At 37.8% G+C, this 27,816-nt stretch overlaps 1 long non-coding RNA gene and 1 pseudogene across 2 annotated transcripts in view; one reads left to right on the forward strand and one right to left on the reverse strand.

Annotated features, from left to right (window-relative positions):
- The window catches only part of LOC309964457, a 190,864-nt gene that overhangs the window by 119,687 nt on the left and 43,361 nt on the right, over positions 1-27,816 (reverse strand). The gene's annotated exons all lie outside the window — the stretch shown is intronic.
- LOC309964074 (heterogeneous nuclear ribonucleoprotein A1-like) lies at positions 10,573-11,854 on the forward strand (annotated as a pseudogene). The gene has a single exon. The product of its transcript is annotated as a heterogeneous nuclear ribonucleoprotein A1-like (transcript).

A 27,816-nucleotide genomic window follows, 5' to 3' on the forward strand; every position in this document is an offset into this window, starting at 1 on the left:
TTATCAACATAGTCCTAATTAAGAACCCCTGAGGCAAAGCGGGACCTGCCTGTGGGTAGATATGAGCCTGGAGACCCACTCCCTGTAATTGTTCCATTCATGATAACGATCATGGTGTTCTGGCATGACAGAAGCCAAAAGTCTACACTTTCCAGGAGAATGAATGAATGTATGTATCTTATTTTGGTGCCTCAATTAGTATTAATAGAGCCCTTTTCCCCATTCTCTCCTATTTTCCCAACTAATGCCCCCTTGTTATCTTAGCAGAGGTGGGGATTAATCAGGGTATAATATAGTTGAAAAACACCTAGGGTGGAGGGAATTAGGAATTCTGGGTATTGAATTTTGAGTTGGCAAAAAAATTATATAACGTTCTGTTGCCTTGACAATTATTTACATCTTTCAGGGGTTGTTCATCTTGTCATGTACTTTGTCTTCCCAAGGACATTATAGGTTTCTATAAATTGTGGAGTGATTTAGGTGCCACTCCCAAAAGCCTGGCACATGCCTTACACCTAATGAGCAACCAATTAATTGTTATTGGTTTTACCTCAATCAGTAGTTTAAACTGAACAGACTTGGAAATTGAACAACTAATCATATCAATAAGATCCTGAAAAAATGGTTTTTGAAAAAGAACAAACACTGAAACACATAAGTATTTCAGAATTCAGCATATAACTGAAAAAAAGATATGCTTGATTTCATAGGTATTTTGTTGTAAAGCACATTTCTTCACAATAAAAAAAAAAGCATCTGAATGCTTTCTTTTAAGGGAAAATGAACAGGAAATTGTCAGTGTTTTCAAACCATGCCCTCAGTTTCACAGATGATCCAAAATTAAAAAGTCTACACATCAGAAAGTGATGATGCACTCGTTAACTACTCTTTTTGGCCTCACTTTAGTTTACAAATTCCCTCCCTGTAATAATCAAGATTACAAAGCCAAAGTAGTAAGTAATAGGAAAGTCAATTCCAAATATATGCAAAAATACAAAAAACAGTAATTAACTTTATCCATCACCCATCTTCAAGAATTATCATCTCATAGCCAATTTGTTTCTTCTATACTCCTACCCACTATTCTCCTCCCATGTTCTTTTGAAGCATTTCACATATATAATTTCATCACTGAATATTTCACTGTTACTTCTAAAGGATAAGTATTTTGAAGACAGCCACAACACTGCTAGTACACATAAAAATGAATAAAAATTCCTTAATGTCAACTATGCACAGAATACTCAAAAGTTCAAATGTTTCATAAATGCCATTTTTTTACACATTGTTTATTTGAATCAGGAGGCAGTTAAAGTCCACACATTGCAATCCGTTGATATGTAGTTTATGTTTCTTTTAAATCTCTGTGTTTACTCTCCCTCTCTTGCTGGTCCTTTCACTCTTCCTTTCTCCCCTCTTCCAATCTTTCATATGCACTCTTTCTCCTTACAGTTTATTTGAAGAAACCCAGTTGTTTGTCCTTGAGAGATTTATATAATCCAGATTTTTGTAACTGCATCCCCATAGCATAATTTAATATAATCCTCGATCCTCTGTACTTCCTCTAAATTGCTAAGTTGAATCTAGACAGGTTGTTTTTCAAAGCTACTTCAGAGGAGGTGGCGTGCTCTTCCATCAAGGGCCACATAATGTCTCATCTGTCTTGGATTTAGCACCCTCAGCTTTTAATGCCTCTATCCATCAATTTAATATGAGTTTCTAAAAAAATGATATTCTAATTCAAAGTTACCTCCATTTAAATACATGAAAAGACAGATGACAGCCTCCTTATTTTAAGGTTGAAAACATCTTAGTTTACACAGACAGAGCATTTCATAAAATTTAACAGTCATTCATGCCAAACAAGCTTAGTAAACAAGAAATCAAAATTCCTTAGAATTTAAGAACGGGTCAGATATACACTATAAAATACACATTGGATAAATGATTAAGAACAAAGCCATAGGAAAAGAAAACAAGAAAAAAATGACTCTACTTTAACATACAAGGCAGATTTAATTTAAAAAATACTAAATAGTACTGAAGGAAATTTGAAATATAATCAATAAAATTAGAAACTCAAAAGAGAGTTATATAGAGTTGGAGAGATAATTCATGAGCTGGATTATGAACTAAAAGGGAAACCCAGGATGTACGGAGAAAGAGATGGAAAATATGACAGCATGAAACATAAAGTGTAGCAGAAATTCTAACAAAGATCTTATTAAAGAGAATGCATTTTCCAGAAAGAGGAAATAAAGAGAGTGGGTGGTGTGACTCTGATCTCCAGCTTTACAGCATGAGGAACTCTGTGGATTCACTCACCAGTGAAACTAGTGAAAATTATTTTAAAACAACCAGTTAAAATCTCTGGACATGGCTGAAGGACATATACAGCAAATATAGAAACACACATTCAAGAAAATTTTCTACAATTTAAGAATATTGAGAGTCTCTGGTATTTGAACTGAGATCTGCTTCCTCCTTCCTCCCTCCTCCCTCCTAACTCAGCAAGAGGGAAACTTTACTCCAGACTGGATACAGCCAAGAACGCAGGGATCCAGCTCTCAGTTTGAGGGATACAATCCCAGGACAGGCAGTATGTTAGTATTTCTTTTCCTACCCCCACCTATCTGTTACTGAGGCTAAGTTATGGGCAAGTGTAGGTGAGAGGTGGCTCTCTCTTCCTCTGCCCAGCCCCCAAGAAGGCTGTATCCTGGGTGTGGTGCTGATGAGAATATTGAGCCCCAGTCATCATTCTCCTGGTTTGTAAAGCGGTGATTCTGTGCTGCAAGAGTCAAACAAAAAGATCTGAAGGTATCGTCCCCTCCCCACCACCACTGAGCACTCAGCTCCTAAATTGGGAGTGTCACTGACAGAGAAGCTTGCCATTGTCCCCTCTTCCACCTCCATAGCCATAACTCAGAGATTTTGCCTTGAGGGAGAGCAGGTCATAAACCAGGGAGCTATTCTCTTCCAAAAGGAACTGACTTCATTTGCAACAGAGTGTGGAGAAGTTCAAGCCTACCGGTGCTCTCAACTTTAGTAGAGGTTGTGGTAAGGGCAATTGGGGTATTGGTAGAATCACTGGACATAAAAGCTAAACTGTAAACTGGCTAGTTTGTGTGAGAGAATCTGGGAAGGACATAGCTGGGCAGAGACTGCCTGAAGTCAGAAAAAAATCTCAACAGACTTCCAGAACTATCCCTTCAAAGGATTCTGAATTTCACTGGTTCAGCTGGTGAGCAATTTACGCACCAGGGCATTGTTGAAAGTAATTAAACAATCACCTAGCAATTAGTAGAGTTCAACATCTGGCTAAGGTCAGGGACAGAGTCAGCCAAAGAGAACCCAAAAAAAACCACTGTTAACCCAGGGTGACTGTAGACATAACCCAAGAATATGCTCCCTGAGGAGCAATATCAGAACTTACCAGTGCAAGAGAGAAATAGACTCTACTAAAATAGTACAGCCAGTTACTTGACCAATAAGCTAGCAAATAACAATAACAAGCTCCAGAGGGAGGCGCCAGTACCCAAAGTTACTACAATGTATTATCTAAAATATCTAATTTCCAACAAAAATTAGTCATACAAGGAAAGAGGAGAGTATAACCCATACACTGGGGAAAAAAATCAGGCAACAGAAACTGCCTGTGAGAGCAACTAGATATCAAATTTAACAAAATCTTCAAAGCAGCCATTATAAATATGTTCAAAGGACTAAAGGAAACCATGATTAAAGAGCAAAAAAGGCATTATGAAATGTGGCAGCAAGTAGAGATCATCAATAAACAGGAATTATAATAAAGAACAGAATGGCAATTCTAGAGTTGAAAATTACAATAACTGAAGTGAAAAATTCACTAAAAGGGCCAATAGTAGATTTGAATTAGCAGAAGTAATAATAAGCAAATCTAAAGAAAGAGCAATAAAGATTATGCAACCTGAAGAATAGAGAGAAAGAATGAAGAAAAAATGAACAAAACTTCAAAGAAGTGTGGGACACTATTAAGTGCTGCAATATTTGAAGAAATAATGGCTGACAACTTCTCAAATCTGTTGAAAAACAATAATCTACACATCCAGGAAGCTCAACAAACTCCAGGTAGGAAAACACAAAGAGATCCACAAACTGAAACATCATAGTAAAAATAGTGAAAACCAAAGATAAGGAGAAAATCTTTACAGAAGAAAAAAAATGACTTATCACTGCAAGGGAATCCCAATAGGATTAAAATCTGACTTCTCAGCAGAAACAATGGAGGCCAGAAGGCAGTGGAATAATATATTCAGAGTGTTCAAAGAAACTATTAACTAAGAATGCTGTATTCAGCAAATCTATCTTTAAAAAATAAAAGCAAATTAAAGATACTCCCAGATAAATAAAAACAGAGAACCTGTTACTAGCAGCAGACCCTCCTTACAAGAAATTTTAAAGGAAATTAATAAGACTGAAAGTAAGTGACCCCAAATAGTCATAATTCAATTATTGTGAAAAAGCAAAGAGCACCAGTAAAGGTAATTATGAAATTATAAAAATAGCATAAATGCATATTTTACTCCTTTCTTCTACTCAATTTAAAAAGCAATTGTATAAAACATCATGTATATAATATATTCTTGGGCCTATAACATATAAAATTGTAATATATTTGCTGATAACAGCGCAAAGTACATAGTAGCAAAGCTGTATTGGGCTAAATAAGGAAATAACTCCAGATGGTAACTTGAATCTGCAAGAATAAATGAAAAGAACCAGAAATGATAAATAAAAAGGTTAATATAACAAAAATAATAAATATATACTTGCTCTTTCTCCTCTCAGCTAAGCTAGTCTAAAAGACAAAATTATATAAAGTAATAATTATAACGATGTATTATTGGGTTTGTAACATTTATAGATGTAACATGTATAGCAATATTAACAGAAAACATAGGAAAGGGAATAGAGCTATGTAAGAGTAATTTTTCTAAATCTCACTGGAATTAACTTAATATAAATGTGAAGTGGATTCTGATAAGTTAAGATGTATATTATAAGCCCTAGAGCAACCATTAAGAAAGTTACTTTAAAAACATACAGTGCAAAAACAATGGGTTTTGAAATTAAAATGCTATATTAGATAATATTAATTCAATGTAAAAGAAAGCAGTAAAGGAGGAACAGAGGAACAAAAAAGACATAACACACATAGAAAACACAAAGTAAAATGGCAAATATAAATCCAAGTACAGGCATACCTAGAAGATATTGCAGGTTTGGTTCTAGACCACCATAATAAAACAAACATCACAACACAGCAAGTCACAAGGATTTTGTGGTTTCCCATTGTATATAAAAGTTATATTTACACTATAATGTACTCTATTAAGTATGCAATAGCATTATGTCTGAAAAAACAATGTACAACCTTAATTTTAAAATAATTTATTGCACACAATATTGTAAGTCAACTATACTCCAATAACTTTTTAAAAACTAAATAGGGACTTCCCTGGTGGCACAGTGGATAAGACTCCGTGCTCCCAATGCAAGGGGCCCAGGTTCGATCCCTGATCAGGGAACTAGATCCCACATGCATGCTGCAACTAACAGTTCACATGCCACCAACTAAGGAGCTGCAGAGTTGCAACTAAGGAGCTGGCGAGCTGCAACTAAGGAGCCTGCCTGCCGCAACTAAGACCCCACACAACCAAATAAGTAAATACATAAATAAATAATAAAGTGAATATGTGTGTTTTCTTAATAAATAAATAAAAATAAAAACACTTTGTTGCTAAAAAATGCTAACCATCATCTGAGCCTTCAGCAAGTTGTAGTAACATCAAAGGTTACTCACCATAGCTCACCATAAGAAATATAATAATAATGAAAAAGTTTGAAATATTGCAAAAATAACAAAAATATGACACAGAGACATGAAGTGAGCAAATGCTGTTGGAAAAATGGCGCCAAGAGATTTGCTCAATGCCACAAACCTTCCTTTGTAAAACAACACAATATCTGCAAAGTGCAATAAAGTGAAGCACAATAAAACCAATTATGCCTATATTAATAATCACATTAAATGTAACTACATTAAACAATTCAAAGGCAGACATTGTCAGACTGGATTAAAAACAAGATCCAACTATATGCTATCTACAGAAGAGACATTTTAGATTCAAAATACAAACAGATTCTAAGTTAAGGGATGGAAAAAGATATATTATACAAACAGTAACCACAAGAAACCTGGAGTGGCTATACTAATATCAGAAAAAATACACATAAAAAAATGTTGCTAGGGCTTCCCTGGTGGCGCAGTGGTTGAGAGTCTGCCTGCCGATGCAGGGGACACGGGTTCGTGCCCCGGTCTGGGAGGATCCCATGTGCCGTGAAGCGGCTGGGCCCGTGAGCCGTGGCCGCTGGGCCTGCGCGTCCGGAGCCTGTGCTCTGCAACAGGAGAGGCCACAACAGTGAGAGGCCCACGTACCGCAAAAATAAAATCAAATAAGTTGTTGCTAGGGCTTCCCTGGTGGCGCAGTGGTTGAGAGTCCGCCTGCCGATGCAGGGGACATGGGTTTGTGCCCCAGTCCGGGAAGATCCCACATGCCACGGAGCGGCTGGGCCTGTGAGCCATGGCCGCTGAGCCTGTGCATCTGGAGCCTGTGCTCCGCAACGGGAGAGGCCACAACAGTGAGAGGCCCGCGTACCGCAAAAAAAAAAAAAAATGTTGCTAGACATAGAGTGACATTTTATAATGATTAAAGAGTCAACCCATGAGGAAGACATAACAATTATAAGCAAATGTGCACCTAATAGAACATAAAAACATATGAAGCAAAACTGAAAATGAAGGGAGAAAGAGATAAGTCAATAATAATAATTTGGGACTTCCCTGGTGGTCCAGGGGTTAAAAATCCACCTCCCAATGCAGGGGACGTGGGTTTGATCCCTGGTGGGGGAAATAAGATCCCAAATGCTGCGGGGCAACTAAACCAGTGCACCACAACTACTGACCACACGGGCCACAACTAGAGAGCCCGTGTGCCGCAACTACAGAGCCCATGCGCTGCAATGAGGATCCCGCACACTACAGTGGAGGATCCCACATGCCACAACAAAGATCTGCATACAACAACTAAGACCTGATGCAGCCAAAATTAAAAAATAAATATTTTTTAAAAAGCAATAATAGTTTAAGATTTCAACACTACACTTTCAATAAAAGATAGAACAATGAGCTAGAAGATCAACAAGGAAATAGAAGATTTGGACAATACTATAAACCAACCATTTATAGAATATTCATACAACACTCCACAAAACAGTAACAGAATATACATTCTTTCCAAGTATACATGGGACATTCTCTAGGACAGACCATAGACCATAAAACAAACCTCAATGAATTTAAAGTGCAGAAGACAGAAATAATAAAAAGATTGTCTTAATGAAGAAGACAGGATAGAAATAATTAAAAGATTAAAAGGATAGACATGATACTAAAATATGCTTTCCAACACTAGAAATCAATAGCAATAAAAACTGGAAAATTCAGAAATGTATGGGAATTAAACAATATACTCCTAAATAATCAATGCATCAAAGAAGAAATCAAAAAGGAACTCTAAAAGTACTCCAAAATGAATATAAATGAAGACACATACCAAAACTTAAGGGATGCAGCAAAAGCAGTGCTCACAAAGACATTTATAGCTGTAAATACTTATTTTGCAAAAAAAATAACATTTCAAACCAATAACCTAAACTTCTATTTTAAGATACTGGAAAAAGAAAAGTGAAATAAACCTAAAGCAAGAAGAAAAGAATAGCAGCTTAGAGTGGAAATTAATGAAATAGAGGATAGAAAAATAATAAAGAAAATCACTTAAACAGAAAGCTGATTCTCTAAAAAAAATTGACAAAACTTTAGCTTCATTAATCAAGACAAAAGAGGTGAGTCTCAAATTACTAGAATTAGAAATGAAATGAAAGAAGGGAAACTCCTAATGATCTTACAGAAATAATAAGGACTGTAAAACAAATACTAAAAACAACTGTATGCTAACAAATTTGATAACCTAGCTAAAACAGGCAAAGTACTAGAAACATACAAACTACTAAAATGAACTCAAAAAGAAAAAGACAATCTGAATAGACCTATAACAAATGAAGATATTAAATTACAAATCAAAACGCTACGCAAAATGATCATTTCAACAGATGCAGAAGAAGCTTTGAAAATATTCAATAACATTTTATGATAAAATTCTCAACAAATTAGGAATAGACAGAAAATACCTTAACATAATAAAGACCATACACAAAAAGCCCACAATTAACATCATACTGAACAGTGAAAACCAGACAGCTTTCCCTGAAACTAAAAGATCAGGAACAAGGCAAGATACCCATTCTTCTTACCTCTATACAACATTGTACCATGAGTCCTAGCCACAGCAATTACACACACACACACACAGAGAGAGAGAGAGAGAGAGAGAGAGAGAGAGAAAGGGAGGGCATCCAAACTGGACAGCAAGAGGTAAAATTATTTCTGTTTGCAGATGAGACAATGTGATATGTAGAAAACCTTAGACTAAAAAATACACACACACACACGACCAAAAAGAAAAAAAATCTGCTAGAATAAATTAATTCAGAAAAGTTGGAGATTGGTTCAAGATGGTGGAGTAGAAGGATGAGCGCTCACTCCCTCTCGCGCGAGGACCGGAATCACAACTAACTGCTGAACAGCCATCGACAGGAAGCCACTGGAAGTCACCAAAAAAGACACCCCACATCCAAGGACAAAGGAGAAACCGCAATGAAATGGTAGGAGGGGCAAAAACACAATAAAATCAAATCCCATAATTGCTGAGTTGGTGACTCACAAACTGGAGAACACTTATACCACAGAAGTCCACCCACTAGAGTGAAGGTTCTGAGCCCCACGTCAGGTTTCCCAACGTGGGGGTCCGGCAATGGGAGGAGGAATTCCCAGAGAATCAGACTTTGAAGGCAAGCGGGATTTGATTGCAGGACTTTGACAGGACTGGGGAAAACAGAGACTCCACTCTTGGAGAGCATACACAAAGTAGTATGCACATCAGGACCCAAGGGAAGGAGCAGTGACCCCACAGGAGACTGAACCAGACCTACCTGCTAGAGTTGGAAGGTCTCCTGCAGGGACGAGGGGTGGCTGTGGCTCAACATGGGGACAAGGAAATTGGCAGCAGACGTTCTGGGAAGTACTCCTTGGCATGACCCCCTTCCCAGAGTCTGACATTAGCATCACCAAAGAGCAGGGTAGGCTCCAGTGCTGGGTTGCCTCAGGCCAAACAACCAACAGGGAGAGAACCCAGCCCCACCCATCAGCAGACAAGCGGATTAAAGTTTTTCTGAGCTCTGCCCAACACAGCAACAGCCAGCTCTACCCACCACCTGTTCCTCCCATCAGGAAGTTTACACAAGCCTCTTAGACAGCCTATTCCACCAGAGAGTAGACAGCAGAAGCAAGAAGAACTACAATCCTGCAGGCTGTGGAACGAAAACCACATTCACAGAAACACAGACAAAATGAAAAGGCAGAGGACTAGGTACCAGATGAAGGAACAAGATAAAACCCCAGAAAAACAATTAAATGAAGTGAAGATAGGCAACCTTCCAGAAAAAAAATTAAAAATGATAGTGAAGATGATCCAGGACCTCGGAAAAAGAATGGAGGCAAAGATCAAGAAGATGCAAGAAATGTTTAATAAAGACCTAGAAGAATTAAAGAACAAACAGATATGAACAATACAATAACTGAAATGAAAAATACACTAGAAGGATCAATAGCAGAATAACTGAGGCAGAAGAACCGATAAGTGACCTGGAAGACAGAATGGTGGAATTCACTACCGTGGAACAGAATAAAGAAAAAAGAATGAAAAGAAATGAAGAAGCCTAAGAGACCTCTGGGACAACATTAAACGCACCAATATTCGCATTATTGAGGATCCAGAAGGAGAAGATAGAGGAAAAGGACCCAAGAAAATATTAGAAGAGATTATAGTCAAAAACTTTCCTAACATGGGAAAGAAAATAGCCACCCAAGTCCAGGAAGCACAGAGAGTCCCATACAGGATAACCCAAGGAGAAACATGCTGAGACACATAGTAATCAAACTGACAAAAATTAAACACAAAGAAAAAAATTAAAAGCAACAAAGGAAAAATGACAAATAATGTACAAGGGAACTCCCATAAGGTTAACAGCTGATTTCTCAGCAGAAACTCTACAAGCCAGAAGGGAGTGTCACTATATATTTAAAGTGATGAAAGGGAAGAAACTACAACCAAGATTATTCTACCCAGCAAGGATCACATTCCGATTCAACAGGGAAATCAAAAGCTTTACAGGCAAGCAAAAGCTAAGAGAATTCAACACCACCAAACCAGCTCTACAATAAATGCTAAAGGAAATTCTCTAAGGGGGAAACACAAGAGAAGAAAAGGACCTACAAAAACAAACCCAGTTTTCTGCTCGTGGACGCCGCCGAGTAAGCATCGTTGACGTCTCCCCCCACCCTCCACTGCCGTTATGTCTAAGTCAGAGTCACCCAAAGAGCCCGAACAGCTGCAGTAGCTCTTCATCGGAGGTTTGAGCTTTGAAACAACCGATGAGAGTCTGAGGAGCCATTTTGAGCAGTGGGGAACGCTCACAGATTGTGTGGTAATGAGGGATCCAAACACCAAACGCTCCAGAGGCTTCGGGTTTGTCACATATGCCACTGTGGAGGAGGTGGATGCGGCCATGAATGCAAGGCCACACAAGGTGGATGGAAGAGTTGTGGAACCAAAGAGGGCCGTCTCAAGAGAAGATTCTCAAAGACCTGGTGCCCACTTAACTGTGAAAAAGATTTTTGTTGGTGGCATTAAAGAAGATACTGAAGAACATCATCTAAGAGATTATTTTGAACAGTGTGGGAAAATTGAAGTGATTGAAATCATGACTGACCGAGGCAGTGGCAAAAAGAGAGGCTTTGCTTTTGTAACCTTTGATGATCATGACTCTGTAGACAAGATTGTCATTCAGAAATACCACACTGAGAATGGCCACAACTGTGAAGTAAGGAAAGCCCTATCTAAGCAAGAGATGGCTAGTGCTTCATCCAGCCAAAGAGGTCGAAGTGGTTCTGGAAACTTTGGTGGTGGTCGTGGAGGTGGTTTTGGTGGGAATGACAACTTTGGTCATGGAGGAAACTTCAGCGGTCGAGGTGGCTTTGGTGGCAGCCGTGGTGGTGGTGGATATGGTGGCAGTGGGGACGGCTATAATGGATTTGGTAATGATGGAAGCAATTTTGGAGGTGGTGGAAGCTACAACGATTTTGGCAGCTACAACAATCAGTCTTCAAATTTTGGACCCATGAAAGGAGGAAACTTTGGAGGCAGAAGTTCTGGCCCCTATGGTGGTGGAGGCCAATACTTTGCCAAACCCCGAAACCAAGGTGGCTATGGTGGTTCCAGCAGCAGCAGTAGCTATGGCAGTGGCAGAAGGTTTTGATTACTGCCAGGAAACAAAGCTTAGCAGGAGAGGAGAGCCAGAGAAGTGACAGGGAAGCTACAGGTTACAACAGATTGTGAACTCAGCCAAGCACAGTGGTGGCAGGGCCTAGCTGCTACAAAGAAGACATGTTTTAGACAATACTCATGTGTATGGGCAAAAAAACTCGAGGACTGTATTTGTGACTAATTGTATAACAGGTTATTTTAGTTTCTGTTCTGTGGAAAGTGTAAAGCATTCCAACAAAGCGTTTTAATGTAGATTTTTTTTTTTTGCACCCATGCTGTTGATTGCTAAATGTAATAGTCTGATCGTGACGCTGAATAAATGTGTCTTTTTTTTAACAACAACAAAAAAAAAAACCCAAAATAATTTAAAAAATGGTAATAGGAACATACATATCTATAATCACCTTAAATGTGAATGGATTAAATGCTCCAACTGAAAGACACAGACTGGCTGAATGGATACAAAAACAAGACCCGTATATATGCTGTCTTAAAGAGACCCACTTCAGACATAGGGACACATACAGACTGAAAGTGAGGGGATGGAAAAAGAGATTCCATGCAAATGGAAATCAAAAGAAAGCTGAAGTAGCAGTACTCATATCAGATAAAGTAGACTTTAAAATAAAGAATGTTACAAGAGACAAAGAAGGACACTACATAATGATAAAGGGATCAATCCAAGAAGATATAACAATTATAAATATATATGCACCCAACATAGGAGCACCTCAATACATAAGGCAATTGCTAACAGCTATAAAAGAGGAAATTGACAGTAACACAATAAGAGTGGGGGACTTTAACACCTCACTTACACCAATGGACAGATCATCCAAACAGAAAATTAATAAGGAAAAACAAGCTTTAAATGACACAGAAGACCAGATAGATTTAATTGATACTTATAGGACATTCCATCCGAAAACAGCAAATTAGAGTTTCTTCTCAAGTGCCCACAGATAATTCTCTAGGACAGATCACATCCTGGGTCACAAATCACGCCTCACTAAATTTAAGAAAATTGAAATCATATCAAGTATCTTTTCTGACCACAACACTATGAGATTAGAAATCAATTACAGGGAGAAAAACGTAAAAAACAAAAACACATGGAGGCTAAAAAATACATTACTATATAACCAAGACATCACTGAAGAAATCAAAATGGAAATCAAAAAATACCTAGAGACAAAAGATAATGAAAACACAATGATCCAAAACCTACGGGATGCAGCAAAAACAGTTCTAACAGGGACGTTTATAGCAATACAATCCTAGCACAAAAAAACAAGAAAAATCTCAAATAAACAATCTAACCTTACACCTAAAGGAACTACAGAAATAAGAACAAACAAAACCCAAAGTTAGTAGAAGGAAAGAAAACATAAAGATCAGAGTAGAAGTAAATGAAATAGAAACAAAGAAAACAATAGCAAAGATCAATAAAACTAAAAGCTGGTTCTTTAAGAACATAAACAAAATAGATAAAACTATAGCCAGACTCAACAAGAAAAAGAGGGAGAGGACTCAAATCCATAAAATTAGAAATGAAAAAGGAGAAGTTAAAACAGACACCACAGAAATATAAAGCATCATGAGAGACTACTACAGGCAACTCTATGCCAATAAAATGGACAACCTGGAAGAAATGGACAAATTCTTAGAAAGGTATAACCTTCCAAGACTGAACCAGAAAGAAACAGAAAATATGAACAGACCAATCACAAGTGCTGAAATTGAAACTGTGATTAAAAATCTTCCAACAAACAAAAGTCCAGGACCAGATGGCTTCACAGGTGAATTCTATCATTTAGAGACGAGCTAACACCCATCCTTCTCATACTCTTCCAAAAAATTGCAGAGGAAGGAACACTCTCAAACTCATTTTATGAGGCCACCATCACCCTGATACCAAAACCAGTCAAGGATACTACAAAAAAAGAAAATTACAGACCAATATCACTGAAGAATATAGATGCAAAAGTCCTCAACAAAATACTAGCAGACAGACTCCAACAACACATTAAAAGGATCAAACACCATGATCAAGTGGGATTTATCCCAGGGATGCAAGGATTCTTCAACATATACAAATAAATCAATGTGATACACCATATTAACAAACTGATGAATAAAAACCATATGACCATCTCAACAACTGCAGAAAAAGCTTTTGACAGGGGATTTGAGAAGATGGCAGAAGAGTAAGATGCGGAGATCACCTTCCTCCCCATAGATACATCAGAAATACATCTACACGTGGAACTGCTACTATAGACACCCACTGAATGCTGGCAGAAGACCTCAGACCTCCCAAAATGCAGGAAACTCCCCACGTACGTGGGTAGGGCAAAAGAAAAAACAGAGACAAAAGAATAGGGACGGGACCCACACCAATGGGAGGGAGCTGTGAAGGAGGAAAGGTTTCCACACACTAGAAGTCCCTTCGCGGGCAGAGACTGCGGGTGGCAGAGGGGGAAAGCTTCAGGGCCACGGAGGAGAGCGCAGCAACAGGGGTGCGGAGGGCAAAGCGGAGAGATTCCCGCACAGAGAATCGATGCCGACCAGCACTCACCAGCCCGAGAGGCTTACCTGCTCACCCGCCGGGACGGGCGGGGGCTGGGAGCTGAGGATCGGGCTTCCGTCGGATGGAGGGAGAGGGCTGGGGTTGGCGGCGCGAACACAGCCTAAAGGGGTTAGTGCGCCACAGCTAGCCGGGAGGGAGTCCGGGAAAAGTCTGGAGCTGCCACAGAGACAAGAGACTTTTTCTTGCCTCCTTGTTTCCTGGTGCGCGAGGAGAGGGGATTAAGAGTGCTGCTTAAAGGATCTCCAGAGACGGGTGCAAGCCGCGGCTATCAGCACAGACCCCAGAGACGGGCATGAGACGCTAAGGCTGCTGCTGCTGCCACCAAGAAGCCTGTGTGTGAGCACAGGTTACTTTCCACACCTGTCCTCCCTGGAGCCTGTGCAGCCTGCCACTGCCAGGGTCCCGTGATCCACGGACAACTTCCCCGGGAGAACGCACAGTGTGCCCCAGGCTGGTACACCGTCACGCCACCCTCTGCCGCGGCAGGCTCACCCCGCATCCGAACCCCTCCCTCCCACTGGGCCTGAGTGAGACAGAGCCGCTAAATCAGCTGCTCCTTTAACCCTGTCCTGTCTGAGCAAAGAAAAGACGCCCTCAGGCGACCTACACGCAAAGGCGGGACCAAATCCAAAGCTGAACCCTGGGAGCCGTGAGAACAAAGAAGAGAAAGGGAAATTTCTCCCAGCAGCCTCAGAAGCAGCGGATTAAAGCTCCACAATCAACTTGATCTGTGGAAGAAGATCCTGCATCTGTGGAATACCTGAATAGACAAGGAATCATCCCAAATTGAGGAGGTGGACTTTGGGAGCAAGATGGATTATTTTTTCCCCTTTTCTTCTTTTTGTGAGTGTGTATGTGTATGCTTCTGTGTGAGATACTGTCTGTATAGCTTTGCATTCACCATTTGTCCTAGGGTTCTGTCCGTCCATTTTCTTTTTACTTTTTAAATTTTTTTCCTTAATAATTTTTATTTTAATAACTTTATTTTATCTTACTTTACTTTATTTTCTCCCTTCCTTCTTTCCTTCCTTCCTTCCTTTCTTCCTCTCTTCCTTTCTTCCTTCCTTTCTTTCTTTCTTTCTATGTTTTCTCCCTTTTATTCTGAGCCATGTGGAGGACAGGCTCTTGGTGCTCCAGCCACGCATCAGGGCTGTACCACTGAGGTGGGAGAGCCAACTTCAGGACACTAGCCCACAAGGGACCTCCCAGCTCCACGTAATATCAAATGGCGAAACTCTCCTAGAGATCTCCATCTCAACACCAAGACCCAGGTTCACTCAACGACCAGCAAGCTACAGTGCTGGACACCCTATGCCAAACAACTAGCAAGACAGGAACACAGCCCCATCCATTGGCAGAGAGGCTGCCTAAAATCATAAGTCCACAGACACCCCAAAACACACCACCAGACATGGACCTGCCCACCATAAAGACAAGATCCAGCCTCATCCACCAGAACACAGGTACTAGTCCCCTCCACCAGGAAACCTACACAACCCACTGAACCAACCATAGCCACTGGGGACAGACACTAAAAACAACGGGAACTATGAACCTGCAGCCTGTGAAAAGGAGACCCCAAACAAAGTAAGATAAGCAAAATAAAAAGATAGAAACACACAGCAGATGAAGAAGCAAGGTAAAAACCCACCAGACCTAACAAATGAAGAGGAAATAAGCAGTCTACCTGAAAAAGAATTCAGAATAATCATAGTAAAGATGATCCAAAATCTTGGAAATAGAATAGAGAAAATGCAAGAAACATATAACAAGGACTTAGAAGAACTAAAGAGGAAACAAGCAACGATAAACAACACAATAAATGAAATTAAACATACTCTAGAAGGAATCAATAGCAGAATAACTGAGGCAGAAGAATGGATAAGTGATCTGGAAGATAAAATAGTGGAAATAACTACTGCAGAGCAGAATAAAGAAAAAAGAATGAAAAGAACTGAGGACAGTCTCAGAGATCTGGGACAACATTAAACGCACCAAATTCGAATTATAGGGGTACCAGAAGAAGAGAAGAAGAAAGGGACTGAGAAAATATTTGAAGAGATTACAGTTGAAAACTTCCCTAATATGGGAAAGGAAATAGTTAATCAAGTCCAGGAAGCACAGAGAGTCCCATACAGGATAAATCCAAGGAGAAACATGCCAAGACACATATTAATTAAACTATCAAAAATTAAGTACAAAGAAAACATATTAAAAGCTGCAAGGGTAAAACAAAAAATAATACACAAGGGAATCCCCATAAGGTTAACAGCTGATCTTTCAGCAGAAACTCTGCAAGCCAGAAGAGAGTGGCAGGACATATTTAAAGTGATGAAGGGGAAAAACCTACAAACAAGATTACTCTACCCAGCAAGGATCTCATTCAGATTTGATGGAGAAATTAAAACCTTTACAGACAAGCAAAAGCTGAGAGAGTTCAGCACCACCAAACCAGCTTTACAACAAATGCTAAAGGAACTTCTCTATGCATGAAACACAAGAGAAGGAAAAAACCTACAATAACAAACCCAAAACAATTAAGAAAATGGGAATAGGAACATACATATCGATAATTACCTTAAAAGTAAATGGATTAAATGCTCCCACCAAAAGACATAGACTGGCTGAATGGATACAAAAACAAGACCCATATATATGCTGTCTACAAGAGGCCCACGTTAGACCTAGGGACACATACAGACTGAAAGTGAGGGGATGGAAAAAAGATATACCATGCAAATGGAAATGAGAAGAAAGCTGGAGTAGCAATTCTCATATCAGACAAAATAGACTTTAAAATAAAGACTATTAAAAGAGACAAAGAAGGACAATACATAATGATCAATGGATCGATCCAAAAAGAAGATATAACATTTGTAAATATTTATGCACCCAACATAGGAGCACCTCAATACATAAGGCAAATACTAACAGCCATAGAAAGGGAAATGGACAGTAACACAATCATAGTATGGGACTTTAACACCCCACTTTCAATAATGGACAGATCATCCAAAATGAAAATAAATAAGGAAACTCAAGCTTTAAATGATACATTAAACAAGATGGACTTCATTGATATTTATAGGACATTCCATCCAAAAACAACAAAATACACATTTTTCTCAAGTGCTCATAGAACATTCTCTAGGACAGATCATATCTTGGGTCACAAATCTAGCCTTGGTAAATTTAAGAAAATTGAAATCGTATCAAGTATCTTTTCTGACCATGCTATGAGACTACATATCAATTACAGGAAAAGATCTGTAAAAAATACAAACACATGGAGGCTAAACAATACACTACTTAATAACGAAGTGATCACTGAAGAAATCAAAGAAGAAATCAAAAAATACCTAGAAGCAAATAACAATGGAGACACGACAACCCAAAAGCTATGGGATGCAGCAAAAGCAGTTCCAAGAGGTAAGTTTATAGCAATACAATCCTACCTTAAGAAACAGGAAACATCTCAAATAAACAACCTAACCTTGCACTGAAAGCAATTAGAGAAAGAAGGAAAAAAAACCCCAAAGTTAGGAGAAGGAAAGACACCATAAAGATCAGATCAGAAATAAATGAAAAAGAAATGAAGGAAACTATAGAAAGATCAATAAAACTAAAAGCTGGTTCTTTGAGAAGATAAACAAAATTGATAAACCATTAGCCAGACTCATCAAGAAAAAGTGGGAGAGGACTCAAATCAATAGAATTAGAAATGAAAAAGGAGAAGTAACACCTGACACTGCAGAAATACAAAGGATCATGAGAGATTACTACAAGCAACTCTATGCCAATAAAATGTACAACCTGGAAGAAATGAACAAATTCTTTGAAATGCACAACCTGCAGAGACTGAACCAGGAATAAATGGAAAACATGAACAGACCAATCACAAGCACTGAAATTGAAACTGTGATTAAAAATTTTCCAACAGGGGCTTCCCTCGGGGCGCAGTGGATGAGAATCCGCCTGCCGATGCAGGGGACACGGGTTCGTGCCCCAGTCCGGGAGGATCCCACATGCCACGGAGCAGCTGGGCCTGTGAGCCATGGCTGCTGAGCTTGCGCTTCCGGAGCCTGTGTTCCGCAACGGGAGAGGCCACAACAGTGAGAGGCCCGCGTACCGCAAAAAAAAAAAATCTTCCAACAAACAAAAGCCCAGGACCAGATGGCTTCACAGGCGAATTCTATCAAACATTTAGAGAAGAGCTAACATCTATGCTTCTCAAACTCTTCCAGAATACAGCAGAAGGAGGAACACTCCCAAACTCATTCTACGAGGCCACCATCACCCTGACACCAAAACCAGACAAAGATGTCACAAAGAAAGAAAACTACAGGCCAATATCACTGATGAACATAGATGCAAAAATCCTCAACAAAACACTTGCAAACAGAATACAACAGCAGATTAAAAGGATCATACACCATGATGAAGTGGGGTTTATGCCAGGAATGCAACGATTCTTCAATATATGCAAATCAATGTGATAACACCATATTAACAAATTGAAGGAGAAAAACCATATGATCATCTCAATAGATGCAGAGAAAGCTTTCGACAAAATTCAACACCTATTTATGATAAAAAAAAAAACCCTGCAGAAAGTAGGCATAGAGGGAATTTTCCTCAACATAATAAAGGCCATATATTACAAACCCACAGCCAACATCATCCTCAATGGTGAAAAACTGAAACCATTTCCACTAAGATCAGGAACAAGACAAGGCTGCCCACTCTCACCATACTCATTCAACATAGTTTTGGAAGTTTCAGCCACAGCAATCAGAGAAGAAAAAAAATAAAAGGAATCCAAATCAGAAAAGAAGAAGTAAAGCTGTCACTGTTTGCAGATGACATGATACTATACATAGAGAATCCTAAAGATGCTACCAGAAAACTCCTAGGGCTAATCAATGATTTTGGTAAAGTAGCAGGATACAAAAATAATGCACAGAAATCTCTGGCATTCTTATACACTTAACAATGAAAAATCTGAAAGTGAAATTAAGAAAACACTCCCATTTACCACTGCAACAAAAAGAATAAAATACCTAAGAATAAACCTACCTAAGGAGACAAAAAACCTGTATGCAGAAAATTATAAGACACTGATGAAAAAAATAAAAGATGACACAAATAGATGGAGACATATACCTTGTTCTTGGATTGGAAGAATCAACATTGTGAAAATGACTCTACTGCCCAAAGCAATCTACAGATTCCATGCAATCCCTATCAAAGTACCACTGGTATTTTTCACAGAACTGGAACAAAAAATTACACAATTTGTATGGAAACACAAAAGACCCCGAAAAACCAAAGAAATCTTGAGAACAAAAAATGGAGCTGGATGAATCAGGCTCCCTGGCTTCAGACTATATTACAAAGCTACAGTAATCAAGACAGTATGGTACTGGCACAATAACAGAAATATAGATCAATGGAACAGGATAGAAAGCCCAGAGATAAACCCACGCACATATGGTCACCTTATTTTTGATAAAGGAGGCAAGAATATACAGTGGAGAAAAGACAGCCTCTTCAATAAGTGATGCTGGGAAAACTGGACAGGTACATGTAAAAGTATGAAATTAGAACACTCCATACACAAAAATAAACTCAAAATGGATTAAAGACCTAAATGTAAGGCCAGACACCATCAAACTCTTAGAGGAAAACATAGGCAGCACACTCTATGACATACATCACAGCAAGATCCTTTTTGACCCACTTCTTAGAGAAATGGAAATAAAAACAAAAATAAACAAATGGGACCTAATGTAACTTCAAAGCTTTTGCACAGCAAAGGAAACCATAAACAAGACCAAAAGACAACCCTCAGAATGGGAGAAAATATTTGCAAATGAAGCAACTGACAAAGGATTCATCTCCAAGATTTACAAGCAGCTCATGCAGCTCAATAACAAAAAACTAACAACCTAATCCAAAAATGGGTAGAAGACATAAATAGACATTTCTCCAAAGAAGATATACAGATTGCCAACAAACACATGAAAGGATGTTCAACATTATTAATCATTAGAGAATGCAAATCAAAACTACAGTAAGATATCATCTCACACCTGTCAGAATGGCCATCATCAAAATATCCAGAAACAATAAATACTGGAGAGGGTGTGGAGAAAAAGGAACACTCTTGCACTGTTGGTGGGAATGTAAATTGATACAGCCACTATGGAGAACAGTATGGAGGCGCCTTAAAATACTACAAATAGAACTACCATATGACCCAGCAGCCCCACTTCTGGGAAAATACCCTGAGAAAACCATAATTCAAAAAGAGTCATGTATCAAAATGTTCATTGCAGCCCTATTTACAATAGCCAGTACATGGAAGCAACCTAAGTGTCCATCAACAGATGAATGGATAAAGAAGATGTGGCACATATATACCATGGAATATTATTCAGCCATAAAAAGAAACGAAATTGAGTTATTTGAAGTGAGGTGGATGGACCTAGAGTCTGTCATACAGAGTGAAGTAAGTCAAAAAGAGGAAAAGAAATACCGTATGCTAACATATATATATGGAATCTAAGAAAAAAAAAAAAGGTCATGAAGAACCTAGGGGTAAGATGGGAATAAAGACACAGACCTACTGGAGCATGGACTTGAGGATATGGGGAGGGGTAAAGGTAAGCTGTGACAAAGTGAGAGAGTGGCATGGACATATATACAATACCTAATGTAAACTAAATAGCTAGTGGGAAGCAGCCCCATAGCACAGGGAGATCAGCTCGGTGCTTTGTGACCACCTAGCGGGGTGGGATAGGGAGGTTGGGAGGGAGGAAGCTGCAAGAGGGAAGAGATATGGGAACATATATATATGTATAACTGATTCACTTCGTTATAAAGCAGAAACTGACACACCATTGTAAAGCAATTATACTCCAATGAAGATGTTAAAAAAAAAAGCTTTTCACATAATTCAACACCCATTTAGGATAAAAACTCTCCAGAGAGTGGGCATACAGGGATCCTACCTCAACATAATAAAGGCCATATACGAGAAACCCACAGCAAACATCATTCTCAATGGTGAAAAACTGAAAGCATTTCCTCTAACATCAGGAACAAGATAAGGAGGTCCACTCTTGCCACTATTATTCAACATAGTTTTGCAAGTCCTAGCCATGGCAATCAGAGAAGTAAAAGAAATAAAAGGAATACAAATTGGAAAAGAAGAAGTAAAGCTGTCACTGTTTGCAGATGACATGATACTATATATAGATAATTCTAAAGGTGCCACCAGAAAACTATTAGAGCTAATCAATGAATGTGGTAAAGTTACAAAATACAAGATTAATGCACAGAAATCTCTTGCATTCCTATACACTAACAATGAAAGATCAGAAAGAGAAATTAAGGAAACAATCCCATTCACCACTGCAACAAAAAGTATAAAATACCTAGGAATAAACCTACCTAAGCTGGTAAAAGGCCTGTACTCAGAAAACTATAAGACACTGATGAAAGAAATCAAAGATGACACAGATGGTGAGATATACTATGTTCTTGGATTGGAAAAATTGTGAAAATGACTATAGTACCCAAAGCAATCTACAGATTCCATGCAATCCCTATAAAATTACCAGTGGCATTTTTTTACAGAACTAGAACAAAAAATCTTAAAATTTGTATGGAGACACAGAAGACCCCGAATAGCCAAAGCATTCTTGAGGGGGAAAAACGGAGATGGAGGAATCAGACTCCGTGACTTCAGACTATACAAAGCTACAGTAATCAAGACAGAATGGTTCTGGTACAAAAACAGATATATAGATCAACAGAACAGGATAGAAAGACCAGAGATAAAGCCATGTACCTATGGTCAACTAATCTATGACAAAGGAGGCAAGGATATTCACTGGAGAAAAGAGAGTCTCTTCAATAAGTGGTGCTGGGAAAACTGGACAGCTACATGTAAAAGAATGAAATTAGAACACTCCCTAACACCATACACAAAAATAAACTCAAAATGGATTAAAGACCTAGATGTAAGACCAGACACTATAAAACTCTTATAGGAAAACATAGGAAGAACACTCTTTGACATAAATCACAGCAAGATCTTTTTTGACCCACCTCCTAGAGTAATGGAAATAAAAACAAAAATAGACAAATGGGACCTAATGAAACTTAAAACCTTTTGCACAGCAAAGGAAACTATAAATAAGACAAAAAGTCAAACCTCAGAATGAGGGGAAATATTTTCAAACGAATTAATGGACAAAGGATTAATCTCCAAAATATACAAACAGCTCATGAAGCTCAATATTAAAAAAACAAAGAACCCAATCTAAAAATGGGCAGAAGAACTAAATAGACATCTCTCCAAAGAAGACCTACAGATGGCCAAGAGGCCCATGAAAAGCTGCTCAACATCACGAATTATTAGAGAAATGCAAATCAAAACTACAATGAGGTATCACTTCACACCGGTTAGAATGAGCAACATCACTAAATCTACAAACAACAAATGCTGGAGAGGGTGTGGAGAAAAGGGAACCCTCTTGCACTGTTGGTGGGAATGTATATTGATACAGCCACTATTGAGAACAGTATGGTGGTTCCTTAAAAAACAAAAAATAGGGCTTCCCTGGTGGCGCAGTGGTTGAGAGTCCGCCTGCCGATGCAGGGGACACGGGTTTGAGCCCTGGTCCGGGAAGATCCCACATGCTGCAGAGCTACTAAGCCCGTGCGCCACAACTGCTGAGCCTGCACTCTAGAGCTCATGAGCCACAACTACTGAGCCCGTGTGCCACAACTACTGAAGCCCGCATGCCTAGAGCCCGTGCTCTGCAACAAGAGAAGCCACTGAAATGAGAAGCCTGCACACCACAATGAAGAGTAGCCCCCTCTCCCTGCAACTAGAGAAAGCCTGCAAGCAGCAACAAAGACCCAACACAGCCAAAAATAAATAAATAAATTTATTTTTAAAAAAAAAGACACATGCACCCCAATGTTCACTGCATCACTATTGACCATAACCTGGTCATGGAAGCAACCTATGTGCCCAACAACAGACGAATGGATAAAGAAGTTGTGGTACATATATACAATGGAATATTACTCAGCCATAGAAAGGAACAAATCTGGGTCAGTTGTAGAGACGTGGATGGACCTAGAGACTGTCATACAGAGTGAAGTAAGTCAGAAAGGGAAAAACAAGTATCGTATATTAATGCATATATGTGGAATCTAGAAAAATGGTACAGATGAACCAGTTTGCAAGGCAGAAATAGAGACACAGATGTAGAGAACAAACGTATGGACACCAAGGGGGGAAGTGAGGAGGGGTGGTGGTGGTGGTACGAATTGGGAGATTGGGATTGACATATATATACTAATAGGTATAAAACAGATAACTAATAAGTACCTGCTGTATAAAAAATAAATAAAGATGTTCAAAAAATGCATATTATATAAAACAATGACAAATGGAATGGTTCTGTTCAATAAACAAGGAATATGAGGAGATTAAAAAAAAAGAAAAGTTGTAGGATACAAAATAAATATTAAAAACTCAGTTGTATCTCTATACACTAACAGTGAACTACCCTAAAAATAAAATCCCATTTGCAATAGCATTAAAAAGAATAAAGTGCTTAGGAGTAAACTCAACTAATGAGGTGAAAGACTTGTATACTGGAAACTTCAAAACATTTATGAATGAAATTAAAGAAGACACGAATTAATGGAAGGACATCCATTCATAGATTCATCCATTCATAGCGTTCATAGATTGGAAGAATTAATACGATTAAGATGTCCCTACTACTCAATGTGATCTACCAATTCTGAGCAATCCTTATCAAAATCCCAATGGCATTTTTTCAGACTTAGAAAAAATACCCTAAAATTCGTATGGAACTACAAAGGACATAGAATAGCCAGAACAATCTTGAGGAAGAAGAACAAAGCTGGAGCTATCACATTTCCTGAATTTAAATATATTACAAAGCTACAGTAATTAAAACAGTGTGGTGCTGGCATGAAGACAAAACCGAACAAAATAGAGAGCCCAGAAATAAACCCACACACATACAGTCAACTCATCTTCAATAAAGGTGTCAAGGATATACAATGGGAAAAAGACAGTCTCTTAAATAAGTGGTGATGGGAAAACTGGATATCCACATGCAAAAGAATAAAGTTTGACCCTTGTCTTTCACAATATATGAAAAGTATCTCTAAATGGATTAAAGACCTAAACATAAGACCTAAAACTATAATACTTAAAGAAAATATAGGGGAAAAGCTTCATGACACTGAATTTGGCAATTAGTCCTTGAATATGACACCAAAAACACAGGCAACAAAAGTAAAAATAGACAAATGAGACCACATCAAACTTTTAAACTTATGTAACCTATGAATGGGAGAAAGTATTTCCAAACCACATATGCAATAAGGGGTTAATATCCAGCATATATAAAGAACTCCTACAATTCAATAACAAATAAACAAATAACCCAATTAAAATATGAACAAAGACTTGAATAGACATTTCTTCAAAGATGATATATAAAATGGCCAGCAAACATATTAAAAAGTGCTCAATATCACTAATTATTAGAAATGCAAAACAAAACCACAACTGAGAAATCATCTCACACCCATTAGTTGGCTACTATTAAAAAAGAAAGAAAGAAAATAACCAATGTTGCCCTATTGTCCAACAAACCACTTCTGGATATATAACCAAAAGAACTGAAAGCTGGATCTTGGAAGAGATATTCACATACCCATGGTCATAGCATCTTTATTCACAACAGCCAAAAGGTGGATACAGCTCATATGTCTATCAAAGGATGAACAGGTAAAATATGGAACAATTTTATCTGTTAATCAAGGCATGAACAGGTAAAATTGTATATATATACAATGAAATATTATTCAGCCTTAGAAAGGAAGGAAATCTTGTCACAGGCTACAACATGGAAGAAACTAGAGGACATTATGCTAAGTGAAATAAGCTAGTCACAGCAAGACAAATAGTATATGATTCCACTTATATGAACTACATAAAGTAATCAAATTTATAGAAACAGAAAGTAGAATAGTGGTTGCCAGGGGCTGGGGAAAGGGGAATGGAAGAGCTGTTGCTTAATGAGTACAAGCTTTAGCTTGCAAGATGAAAAAAGTATAGAGATCTATGGCATAATAATTTGAACATGCTTAACTCCACTAAAAGTGTACACTTAACAATGGTTGAGATGGTAAATTTTATGTAATGTGTTTTTACCACAACTAAAAACAAAAAACACTTATACTCTCAAAACTACAAAATACTGTTGAAAAGAACTAAATAAATGGAAAAACATCCCATGCTTATAGATCAAAAGACTTAATATTATAAGATGGCAATACTCCCCAAACTGATCTACAGATTCAACACAGAATTATATGGAGAAATTTACAAATCCACCAGAGTAAGAGATTTTTATTTTTCTCTCCCAGTAATTGATGCATCAAGCAGATTTTTTTTAAAAAAAGCTTTAATTTAAATATAGAAGTTTTGAACAACATAATTATCAAACTTGATTAAGTATATTCTATATGACAGTTAGAAAATATGCATTGTTTTCAAAAGCACATCACATTGATGACATTTTAGTACACAGATCATATCTCAAAAGATTTTGAAGTACTTGTATCAGAGGCATAACCCTCTGATCACAATACAAAAGTAAAGTTTAATAAAAATTAAAAATCTTAAGTAAATATTATCATTTGTAAGTTTAAGAACACATTTCTAAATAATTAATATGTGAAAGAATAAAGTGTACTTGGAAAACTCAATTACCTGTCAAATTGTGAGTTACCTATCAAACTGTGATGTGTAGCTAAATCTTATGTTTAGAGGAAATTTATAACCTTTAAGTGATTATACTCAGAAAGAAAAAAAATTGTAAGTGCAGTCAATCAATCAATGGTGTAAAGATTGAAAAAAGAATCAAAACTATTATTAACAGAAGTAGTGACTACGTAAGTAGAAAATCTAAGATTTAAGGACAAATTATTAAAACTATTATGTGAGTTCAGCAAGTTTACTGGATATAAGATTAATGTTTAATGGAATAAGTGCATACCTATCAATAATTACTTTAAATGTCAATGGACTAAATGCTCCAATCAAAAGACACAGGCTGGCTGACTGGATAAAAGAACAAGACCCTTCAACATGCTGCCTATAAGAGACTCACTTCAATGCAAAAGGCACACACATACTGAAAGTGAGGGGACAGAAAAAGATATGTCATGCAAGCGGAAATGACAAGAAATCAGGGATAGCAATTCTCATATCAGGAAAAGAAGACTTTAAAACAAAACCTTTAACAGAAGACAAAGAAGGGCATTATATAATGATAAAGGGATCAATACAAAAAGAGGGCATTATACTTGTTAACAAATACACCCAAAACAGGAGCACCTAAACAGATAAAGCAAACACTAACAGACAAAGGAAGAAACCAACAATAACACAATAATAGTAGAGAACTTTAACACTGCACTGACATCAATGAACAGATCATCCAGACAGAAAACAAGTAAGGCAACAGAAGTCTCTAATGACACAATAAACCAGCTGGACTTAATTAATATCTATAGGACATTACATCTTAAAAAACCAGAATACACCTTCTTTTCAAGTGCATATAAAATGTTCTCCAGGATAGATCACATACTAGGTCATAAAACAAGCCTCAACAACGTTAAGAGGATAGAAATTATATCAAGCACTTTTTTCCCGACCACAAAGTATAAAACTAGAAGTCAACTACAGAAAGAAAAAGGGGAAAAGTACAAACACATGGAGTCTCAAAAACATGACCAGATTCTATTAAAAAACCAATGGGTCAATCATAAAATCAAGGAGGAAATCAGAAAATACCTCAAGACAAATGAAAATGAAAACACAACTTTATAAAATCCATAGGATGCAGCAAAAGCAGTTCTAAGAGGAAAGTTCATAAAGATACAGGCCCTCCTCAAGAAACAAGAAAAATGGCAAATAAACAACCTACCACCCAAAAGAATTAGCAAAAGAACAAAGTCCAAGTCAGCAGAAGGAAGGAAATAATAAGGATCAAAAAGGAAATAAATAAAATAGAGATCAAAAAAATAGAAAAGATCAATGAAACCAAGAGGTGGTTTTCTGAAAACATAAAGAAAATTGACAAATTTTAGCTAGGCTCACCAAGAAGAAACGAAAGAGGAGCCAAATAAATAAATAAACAAGAAATGAAAGAGGAGAAATAACAATTGATAGGACAGAGATACAAAAAAACCATAAGAGAATACTATGAACAGTTATATGCCAACAAATTGGACAACCTAGAAGAAATGAACAAATCTCCAGAAACATATAGCCTACCAAGACTTAGTCAAGAAGAAACAGAAAACTTGAATAGATCGATTGCTGAATATGATATAGAATCTGTAATTTTAAAAAAAAATCCTGCAAACAAAAGTCCAGAACCAGACAAACTCACTGGGGAATACCAAACATATGAAGAACTTACACCTGTTCTTTTCAAATTATTCCAAAAACCTAAAGAGGAAGGAACACTCCAAATTCATTCTATGAGGCCACCATTACCCTGATACCAAAAGCAGACCAAGATACTACCAAAAAAAGAGAAAACT

Source organism: Leucopleurus acutus, assembly GCF_964270905.1.
Source record: "Leucopleurus acutus genome assembly, chromosome: 7".
Taxonomy (NCBI): Eukaryota; Metazoa; Chordata; class Mammalia; order Artiodactyla; family Delphinidae; genus Leucopleurus; species Leucopleurus acutus.